General features: G+C 39.4%; 1 protein-coding gene across 1 annotated transcript in view; it reads right to left on the bottom strand.

The window, feature by feature from the left end:
• Positions 1 to 836, bottom strand: part of TDRD15 (tudor domain containing 15) — a 26,016-nt gene extending 25,180 nt beyond the window's left edge. The window contains 1 exon segment of the mRNA XM_011950683.1: positions 776 to 836. The gene's annotated coding sequence lies outside the window, so the exon portion shown is untranslated.
• Between the last annotated feature and the right edge of the window lie 9,450 nt (positions 837 to 10,286).

The following is a 10,286-nucleotide window of genomic DNA, read 5'->3' as shown; positions in this document are numbered from 1 at the left end:
CACACTCACACACCCTGATATTAGGATCTCTCAGTCACACTCACACACCCTGATATTAGGATCTCTCAGTCACACTCACACACCCTGATATTAGGGTCTTTTTCTCACACACACACCCTGACATTAGGATTTATCTCACACTCACACACCCTGACATTAGGGTCGCTCACACACACACCCTGACATTAGGATCTCTCAGTTACACTCACACATCCTGACGTTAGGATTTCTCACACTCACACACCCTGGCATTAAGGTCTCTCTCACACACACACCCTGACATCAGGATTTCTCTCACAGTCACACACTCCCCGGCATGAGGATCTCTCACACTCACACACACCCTGGCATTAGGGTCTCTCTCACACACACATACCCTGAAATTAGGATCTCTCTGTCACACTAATACACCCTGACATTAGGGTTTCTCTCACATTCACACACCCTGGCATTAGGGTCTCTCTCACACTCACACACAGCTTGACATTAGGGATCAGCCATCATTGACCCCATATGCTGGGTGCTCCCCTCTCTGATAACTGCATTTTTCGAGGAAGGGCTCTGCTCCAGGGTGGGAGAGCTGAGTCTGAGCCGCCGCCGCCATTAGAGGTAGGGAGAACAGAAGCAGCTGAGGATCCCACCACAGACTTCAGCTCCCAGCCCGCCCCTGGGAGGCCAAAGCCCCTGTGGGTCAGAGGAGAAAAGTGGGGAAGTACCATGGAAATCAATAGTACCTGGAGCAGGCTAACCATACATAAGCCGAGCTGGGGTTTACCAAAAATCTCTGCGGCGGGTCAGGCCGATCTTCCCAGAGCTGGAAAAATACCGTTAGGGCCCAAGATGGCGGGAAACTCGGGCCCTGTACCCACCCCCTCGTAATCCTGCAGGGGCCCCAGGGAGCATGTGCGGGCTTGAAGGCCGAATGCGGCGGGGGAGGCCTGCAGCTGCGCAAAGCGTCCCGCCTGACGCTGTCCCTGCCTTCCTGGGGGCGGAGGTTGTGTGCGGCCCGGTAAGGGTAGTGCCCACTGGGAGTTCTTGAAGCTGGCACTAGGCTCCAGGTGGGCAGCCTCACAGCCTTGTCTCTCAGGGACAGGCCATGGAGAGACTCTGGACGGACTAATGTGGTGGACAGGATGTAGCCTTGTCATATGGCTGTGACACATTGGGGTGGTATCACCCCACTTCCTGGCTGTCCAAGGGTTGGAGATCATGCAGACAGATCCATCTTGCAACTACCAGGATAGAAACTCAGGAGTCCCCAGTGAATTAGTGAAAGGAATGTCTATTTATTGAGCACCAGTTAATCAGATATTTAAGTTACTGCATTTAATTCTATTTGTCTGTTTTGGAGACTCTTGAATTGCGTCCGTGGATTAGATGGTATTAAAGTATATCATGTTAATTTCCTGACCCCCGTGGGTATGTTAGGGTTATGTAGGGAAAAGTCCTTGTTTATAGGAAATAGACAAAGTAGTGGGGGTTATTGGGCATAATGCCTGTAGTTTACTTTCAAATAGGGAGGTGACATGTTCTTTCTACTCTTCTCGCAACTGTTCTGTAAATTTGTAATTTTAAAATAAAAACTTTATTTGAAAAATTACACTAGTCTCATAAAATGAGCCGCACAACTCCATTTTTTTGTGTTCGGCAGCAATTTATATGACATCATATATAGCAAGAACAGAAAGTAACTGTCACTTGAAAAATTAGAAACTCAACTATATTAAGTCATCTGGGTAGGTATTTTGGGGGAGGCAAAATCTTGCCTTCCACATCAGTTGTTTCATACTCACAGATGGAGTCAAGTTTTCTGTTTCTTTCAACCATTTCCTCCTTTATTGTGTATGTTAATTATTTATATATTTTTCTCTTGACAAGTCTTATTAATCATCTGTGTTGTTTTTTCTTGTTGTAATTGTTCTCCAGTTTATTTTTCCTTGTCTGTATTCTTTCCTTCTATTTTCTGACTTTATTACCTCATTTTCTTGAAGTAACACTGTCTCTATTTTTAACGTCTCTTATTTTCTGAAAAATATATTTAAGCTATGAATTTCCCTTCAAGTACTACATTAGTTGTATCCCTTAAGTTTTTAATAGTATAATTTCTTTATCTTTCAGTTTAAAGTTGTCCTAATTCCTGTTGAGATTTCTTTCCTGATGTGCTTGTCAGCTTTATCAGTTGCAGAAAGTGATTTGAATCTGCTTATTGTAAGTCTGCCTATTTGTCTTTTCTATAATTTGAATATATTTTTAAAGTATATAAAGATTTAAAATTTCTTTCTTATGAATTGACCATTCTATCAATTTGTAATAACTTTCTTCATGTCACGAAATTTTTTGCCTTAAGGTATTTTACCTGACATTTATTTAGCATGGCTAAATACATTCATTGAGTTGGTATTTGCCATGGTGTATCTTTTTATATCCTTTTATTTACTAACCTTCCTTCTTGTCCTTATAATTTAGTGTGGCTCTTATAAACAACATCTAGCTCAATGTTGTTTGTTTACTCTTTGTTTAGTCAGTCTTAGGAGCTTGCATTTACCTTTGGTCCATTGACATTGATTTTGATTTCTGATATTTTGTGATTTCTACCATTTTATTTTATGCATTAAGTCTTCCTACTTTTTCTAGGTTTCTCCAGGAATGCTTTCTCTTGAATTGATTTAATTTTATTCTTTACCTACATTTCTCCTTCCCACTCCCTACCCTCCACCTGCCATTTTCTGCTTTACCACTTGGGAAGTAATTCTTTCTGGTACTGTCTTTCTGGTACTATCTACTGTCTTCTGGTACTATCTTTTCTGGTACCATCTAATTATTGGTGGCCACTCAACAATTTTTAACACTTATTTAATTGAGCAAATTCTGAAGTTAATTTTTATTTTTACCCTGTTTTTAAACAATACAAGGGACCTTGGGATACTTTGACACACACATACACACACACAAACCTTTCTCTTTTTTGTATTTTCTATTGATATGTCATTGTTTTACATATTTTTGGAATACATATATTTTGACACATGTATGCAATTTGTAACAATTCTCTCAGGTTAATTGGGATATCCATCAGATCTATTTTTGGTTTTTTGAGACAGTTTCATACTGTTTACCATGGTGACTGATCGAATTTATATTCCCATCAAGAGTGTACTGATGTTCCCTTTCTTTGCATCCTCAACAGGGTTTGTTATTTTTTGTCTTTTGGGTAATAGTCATTCTAGCTGGGGTGAGATGATATCTCATGGCTGTTTTGATTTCCATTTCCCTGATGATTAATGATGTTGAACATTTTTTTTTCATATACCTGTTGGCCATTTGTGTGTCTTCTTTTGAAAACTGTCTATTCCGGTCTTTTGCCCATCCTTTTAATTTTGTTTTTTTTTTTTTTTTTTTTTTTTTTTTTTTTTTTTTTGGTATTTAGTTATTTATTTTTTTTAGGAGTCTTGTTGTTAATCCCTTGTTGGAGGGATGATTTGCAGATATTTCCTCCTACATAAATTCCACACTTAGAGCTATCCCATTTTTGACAAAGTCACCAAGAACATACACTGGGGAAAGGATAGTCTCTTTAATAAATGATGCTGGGAGAACTAGATATCCATATGCAGAAGAATGAAGCTAGATCCCCGTCTTTCACCATAAACAAGAATCAACTCAAAATGGATTAAAGACTTAAATTTAAGACTTGAAACTATGGAACTACTAGAATAAAATGTTGGGGACATGTTACAGGACATTGATCTGGGCAAAGAATTTTTAGGTAAGACCTCAAAAACACAGCAAGAAAAGCAAAGATAGACAAATTGGATTACATCAAGCTGAAAAGCTTCTTCACCAAAAAGGAAACCATTAACAAAGTGAAAAGACAAGCTACACATACTGCTTTCTAACTTACATGCTTTTTAACCTGAAATCTGCTAGAAAAAGTCTCCATGAACATCTGATCAATCTTACATTACCTATACATCAGTTAACTTATACTCATCCTTCAGTTCTCAGCTTATAGGCTGTTTAACTCTGAGAAGACTTCTGAGTCTGGGTGAGTAGTCATGACTGGAATACTGTACTATACACTTAGAAATGCCCAAAAGCTTCCCAAGGGGGTATACAGGCATAACAGTCCCAAAGGAATCAATTTTCAGACCCTCATCTTTTAAACGTGCTGTTTTCTGAGGCTGAGCTGCCTAAGAACCAAACCACTTGCAAGTAAGAATCAGCTGGTTGGTTCCCCTTTTCTCCCTCCCTTTCACTGTTTCCCAGTTTCCAATTTATAAATAAAGATGTCTCCTAGCCAGGTGCAGTAGCTCATGTCTGTAATCCCAGCACTTTGGGAGGCCAAGGTGGGTGGATCACCTGAGGTCAGGAGTTTAAGACCAGCCTGGCTAAAGTGGTGAAACCCTGTTGATGAAACCTTGTAAAGTGGTGAAACCCTATAAAATACAAGAATTACCCAGGTATGGTGGCACACGCTTGTAATCCCAGCTACTTAGGAGGGTGAGGCAGGAGAATCGCTTGAACCCAGGAGGTGGAGGGTGCAGTGAGCCGATATCACACCATTGCACTCCAGCCTGGGTGATAGAGCGAGACTCCGTCTCAAAACAAACAAAAAAGTCTTCATTGCCTATATTTATTATTGTTTGTTACCCTGAAGTGTAAATTCCCCTGAAACACTGAACAAATAAGCAGCTGTTTAAAATAGTAGCATCGTGAAGCCTTCCTTTGTAGGGCCATTGTGTCTTTTTCCATATTATTCAAATTTCGTGAGACACAAAGCACAGCATTAGAAATGGAGTATTTTGGTGCATGTAGGGCTGTTGATAATTAGACACAATGTGGAGTTGAACATGGGTAGAATTGCCAGATTTAGCAAGTAAAAATACAGAACCCCAGTTAAATTTGAATTGCAGATAAATAACAATTTTTTAGTATGAGTATGTTCCAGATATACTAAAACACTGAAAAATTATTAGCTTCTGAAATTCAAATTTAATGGGTCATTGTATATTTTATCTGGAAACTCTAGAAAACATAAGGACGTTTTTTTCTTCCATCTCTCGACATTTTTAAACAATACAATGTACCCAAGGGAGAGTTCGGTTAGAGCAAACCCAAAAATGTAGGTAAGAAGCCTTAAGGTACTTAAAACTTGAAATAAAGAGATACTTTATTTCATTGAGGCTGCACACTCAAACTCCAAGGTTTTATAGAAATGAACTCATTATAAAATTGAAACTTCATTGATCTGGCTGGGCACAGTGGCTCACGCCTGCAATCCCAGCACTTTGGGAGGCCAAGGTGGGCAGATCACTTGAAGTCAGGAGTTCGAGACCAGCCTGGCCAACATGGCAAAACCCCGTGTCTACTAAAACACAAAAATACAAAAATTAGCTGGATATGGTGGTGCACACCTATAATCTCAGCTACTCGGGAGTTTAAGGCACAAGAATTGCTTGAACCCGGGATGAGGAGGTTGCAGTGAGCCGAGATCAAGCCACTGCACTCCAGCCTGGGTGACAGAGCAAGATTCTGTCAAAAAAAAAAAAAAAAAAAAAACCTTCATTGACCTGTACACTGAAGATGTGTGCATTTTGTATATATTTATGTTATACCTCATTGAAAAAAGAGTTTTGAAAAAGTATCTTAAAATTAACAGTATGTTTTCTGAGTATATGTGTTAAATAAGGCATATCTAAGTGAAATAATAACACATATAATTTTTTTAGAATCCTTTTGTTAAGCTTCCCAGCAACTAAGATTGTAGACCATTCTAATGGCTAAGTAGAAAATCATTTTTCAAGTCAGGTGTCTCTAATGGTAGTGCTTTATTTTTTAAAAAAAAGATTGAAGAATATGGGCAAGTACCCAATTATCAGTAAATTAATCATCAGTCATTACAGATAGGAGAGCATTAGGGGTATGAGAGCAAATGTTTAAGAACCACTAAGTTATACATTCTCTTGGTAACCTGAACTTTTCCCCTTACTTTTCATAATCTATAAATACATGCCTATTGATATGATTATTTGATGTGTGTTTCTCCAACATCAAGTCTCATGGAAATAATACTGAGCATATTGTTTATCCACAGTGAATCTAAGTCAAAGATTGAATAAGCAAGTGGATTACTGTGCAAGTGGTATTTGCAGTCCTAGGAGTAGTTGAGATCATGCAGAAACAGATAAACAGAGAAGAGGATGGAACTCTGGAAAACAGCAAAAGATAAACAACTCCTTTTAGTACAAAAACCGTCATTTCTCTGTGCAGCTTTTTCCCTTTTTCCCTTTTCCCTTTTCCTTTCCTGCTTTGTCCCTAGAGAGCATAGTGTTTTGCATACAGAAACAATTTCAGTGTTAAAATAAACTTTCTTCCCCAAAGGTGGTCTAAGACACAGAATACGTAATTACTGTTATGAGTGTTCTTTTCAGGGAAATAGTCACCTTAGAAGACTGCACCTTGTTGTCTCCACTGTCTTGTAGAAGAAACAGATGTGAAATACACAAGATATAGGTAGTCCCATAGCCCCTTCAAAGAAGTTGTGAGTGATCTTTCCTCCTAGCCTGACATCAAAAAGTTAATTTTTTTGCTATCACTCAGTTTAATAAATCATCTCTGAGTGCATCATACACAATCATGTCACATGTTCTAGTCATCGGTAAGAATGTTTTCCTTCTAGTTCCCATTCCCTCTAATATGCTAAGATCAAGTCCATTTTTTCTGTGTTTCTTCCACTCACTTTATAAAACTTTAGCTCTAAATAAATTAACATCGATCACTTGCTTAGATAGTCCCTATCTGGTTGGACTTGGTTTTCTCTCTTGTCAGTTTTTTTATGTGCCACCGGGAGGCAGCATGAACTTGCCTACTGATAATCTCTCTTGATGCCTGTACATCTGCAGTCATCCTGTTACTTTTTAAAGAAAGATGTCCTTTTTATTTAAGATGTAATTAAATCTCACCTTTTTTAAAAATAATACTCGGTGATAATGGGACGTGGGGAAGCAGAGATCATCATGGGCTTGTGTTAGAATGTTAATTAGGGCAATTTGAAAATTACTTATCTGAAACCTTAAAATTGTTTATGTCCTTCGCTCTGGCATTCCCCTTCCCCACACTCACTCTCCCACTCCCAGTAATTTCTCTTTATGAAATTATTAAGATCGTGAGCAAAGACTTAGCTACAGGGACATTCAGTACAGCATGCTCATACAAACATCAACTAGAAACAATATAAACGTCCAACAAGAACACATTCTGGTCATACAATAGATAGCTCTGAGGCTGATAAAAAGGATATTATTGAAATTTTACTGAAAATGTGGTATACATATTACTAGATATGGTCCACAAGACCATTGTAAGTGGGACATGAAAAGGAAGCATGTTTCCCTTTCACTGTATCTCTCTTATCTGGTCCCAGAAACACTATCCTGGCTGTGTGGCCTCCCTCCTAGACAGGCAGGAGGCTATGGCTTCCCATACACACCCAGGCTCTTCTCTTCCCCAGCCTCCTCTAGGACTTCCTTGTCCTATTCCCTCTCCAAGGCCCAGGCTTCATCCCACTCCCTTTATTATTATTTTTTAAATAAAGAAAGCTGTAAAACAATGTCATCTCCATCTGAAGACAACAACAAATCCAGATAATCATTTATTTATTTGTTAGATTTCTCGGCAATATTTTGGAGCTTTTATTACAAAGGTTTTGCACATTTTGACAAGCTTTTTCTTTTTCTTTTCTGAGACAGGGGCTCACTCTGTCACCTGGAGTGCAGTGGTGTGATCATGGCTCACTGTAACCTTGACCTCCTGAGTTCAAGTGATCCTCCCACCTCAGCCTCCCAAGCAGCAAGTACTACAGTCACGTGCCACCACACCTGGTTAATTTTTAATATTTTTTTTTTTTTTAGAGATGGGGTCTAGCTATGTTGCCCAGGCTGGTCTCAAACTCCTGGGCTCAAGAGATCCTCATGCCTCCACCTCCCAAAGTGCAGGGATTACAGGGATGAGCCACCGTGCCTAGCCTCCAATCCCTTTCCTTCCCACACAGCTCTTTCTGGTTCCCCAGCACAGCCCTCCAGGTGGTCTGGCAGCCAGTCAGCTCCACCCTCATTGCCCTCAAGCTCCTTTTCTTAGTATTTCCTGAAACCCCCAGCTCTGCCCCTTCCCCTAAGCTCCTGTCTCCCTTCTTGTCCTGTTATTTGATTGCCATATCCCTTAGAGAAAACCTGTCCTAATTGCTTTTTTTTTTTGGAGACGGAGTTTTGCTCTTTGTTGCCCAGGCTGGAGTGCAGTGTAGCGACCTTGGCTCACTGCAACCTCCACTTCCCGGGTTCAAGAGACACTTGTGCTTCAACCTCTCCAGTAGCTGGGATCACAGGTGCCCGCCACCACACCCAGCTAATTTTTGTATTTTTAGTAGAGACAGGGTTTCACCATGTTGATCAGGCTAGTCTCAAACTCCTGACCTCAGGTGATCCTCCTGCCTCGGCCTCCCAAAGTGCTGGGATTACAGGCATGAGCTACCTCGCCGGCCCCCCCTCACTCCTCTCCTCCAGCCTCCCTTTTGTCCCTGGAAGTCCCCAGTTTCTTCTGCATGCCATTGCTCCACCCTTAGCTTCAGCACTCCCTTCCTCAAGCCTACAAAATAGACTTCTTTTATCTATTCTGGCCCTTTTATTTTCTACTCCTATTTCTTCCTTATAGCCCTCCTCACTTCTAACCAAAGCTTCTTTGCCATTTAATATGTTTTGCAAGTAGAGCTTTCCCAAATATCTTGTTTAAGAAATAATCATAAACGTCATCTAGATATATTCCCGACTCAGTAGTGAGGATAAAGTGTTCACCTTTTCATAACAATAGTCACAAATATGTGACAGTCAATTTCTTTCTATAAATGTATAGGAGCTAGTTAAATTCCTAGTTCAGAATGTATAAAATTGGTGAATTTCCCAAGGAGAAATTAAAAAGCAGTTAATATTTCCTATGAGTTCTATGATTTAGAGAATAGTTGGGAAACGAGAAATAAGATAAAATACAAGTAAATGTTTTTCTAAGTTCATTTAAATACAATCCTAAATCTCACTTGAAATTCATTGTGATCTTTGTGGAGAAGAATTCTTTTAGAAATTGGAAATTAAACTGTAAAAAATAATATATGTTGTTGGTTCATGGTGCATGTGTATTGGAGCAATATAATGTCTCTTATCAAGAATTGCCTTTAGTACGGAACATCATTTATTAATGTCATCCAGTCATGGGTCACATTATTACTGATGAAACAGAAAAGCAAGTTCCTTACATGCTATTCTCAAAGTCTTCTAAAAGTGTTAAGGTAAATTGAATAAAATCTACATTTTATGTATTTGAAATATAGCAATGAGTAGCCAAAAAGATATACATAAGCATCTGGCAAATACGTGAAAAAAAAAGTTTTTAGTAATATGGATATATATCAACTTTGGCCGCATATCATTACCTTAAGTCTCACAAGAAGAATTTTGAACACTTTTATCTACCATTGTCAAAGATTGACTAGTTCTATATACCTTAACTTTCTAGATTTCTGAACCTTATTTCTTTAAAAAACAACCCTTTATTTTAAGCATTTCAGCTAGAATTTCTGTAAAATTGATTATATTTTATATACATCCTGTCTTCTTAAATGCTCACATCTGTAATCCCAGCACTTTGGGAGGCTGAGACAGGCAGATCACGAGGTCAAGAGATCAAGACCATCCTGGCCAACATGGTGAAACCCTGTCTCTACTAAAAATACAAAAATTAGCTTGGCGTGGTGGTGCGTGCCTGTAGTCCCAGCTACTCAGGAGTCTGAGGCAGGAGAATCACTTGAACCCAGGAGGCGGAGGTTGCAGAAAGCTGAGATCGCTCCACTGTACTCCACCCTGGGCGACAGAGCAAGTCTCTGTCTCAAAAACAAAACAAAACAAAAAGTTTAACTTTTACTGGATAGTTCAAGGTCTTCATTGTGATTTTCTATTATGGTACAATGGAGGCCAAGGAAGGAACTGCTAACCCCATGCTCAGTGGCCTGAGGAAGTAACAAATGTTCTTATGTCTGCTTTTTATTGTTTTGTTATCATAACAGTAAAAAACACCATCTGCATCTAACTGCTTTCTCTACTATTGAGAAACACTACTCCATGGGTCTCTTCAATGCCTAGATGTCTTGGTGGGTTATGCCAAGGATGCAAGGCCCTGACCACTCTTTATCTAGAATATTTCTCATGGCCATTTCCAGTGAGCAGCGTTGAGAAATGCTGTAA

This window comes from Colobus angolensis, unplaced genomic scaffold (assembly GCF_000951035.1).
Source record: "Colobus angolensis palliatus isolate OR3802 unplaced genomic scaffold, Cang.pa_1.0 Scaffold109, whole genome shotgun sequence".
Lineage (NCBI taxonomy): Eukaryota > Metazoa > Chordata > Mammalia > Primates > Cercopithecidae > Colobus > Colobus angolensis.
This window is presented reverse-complemented; position numbering and strand designations above follow the sequence as displayed.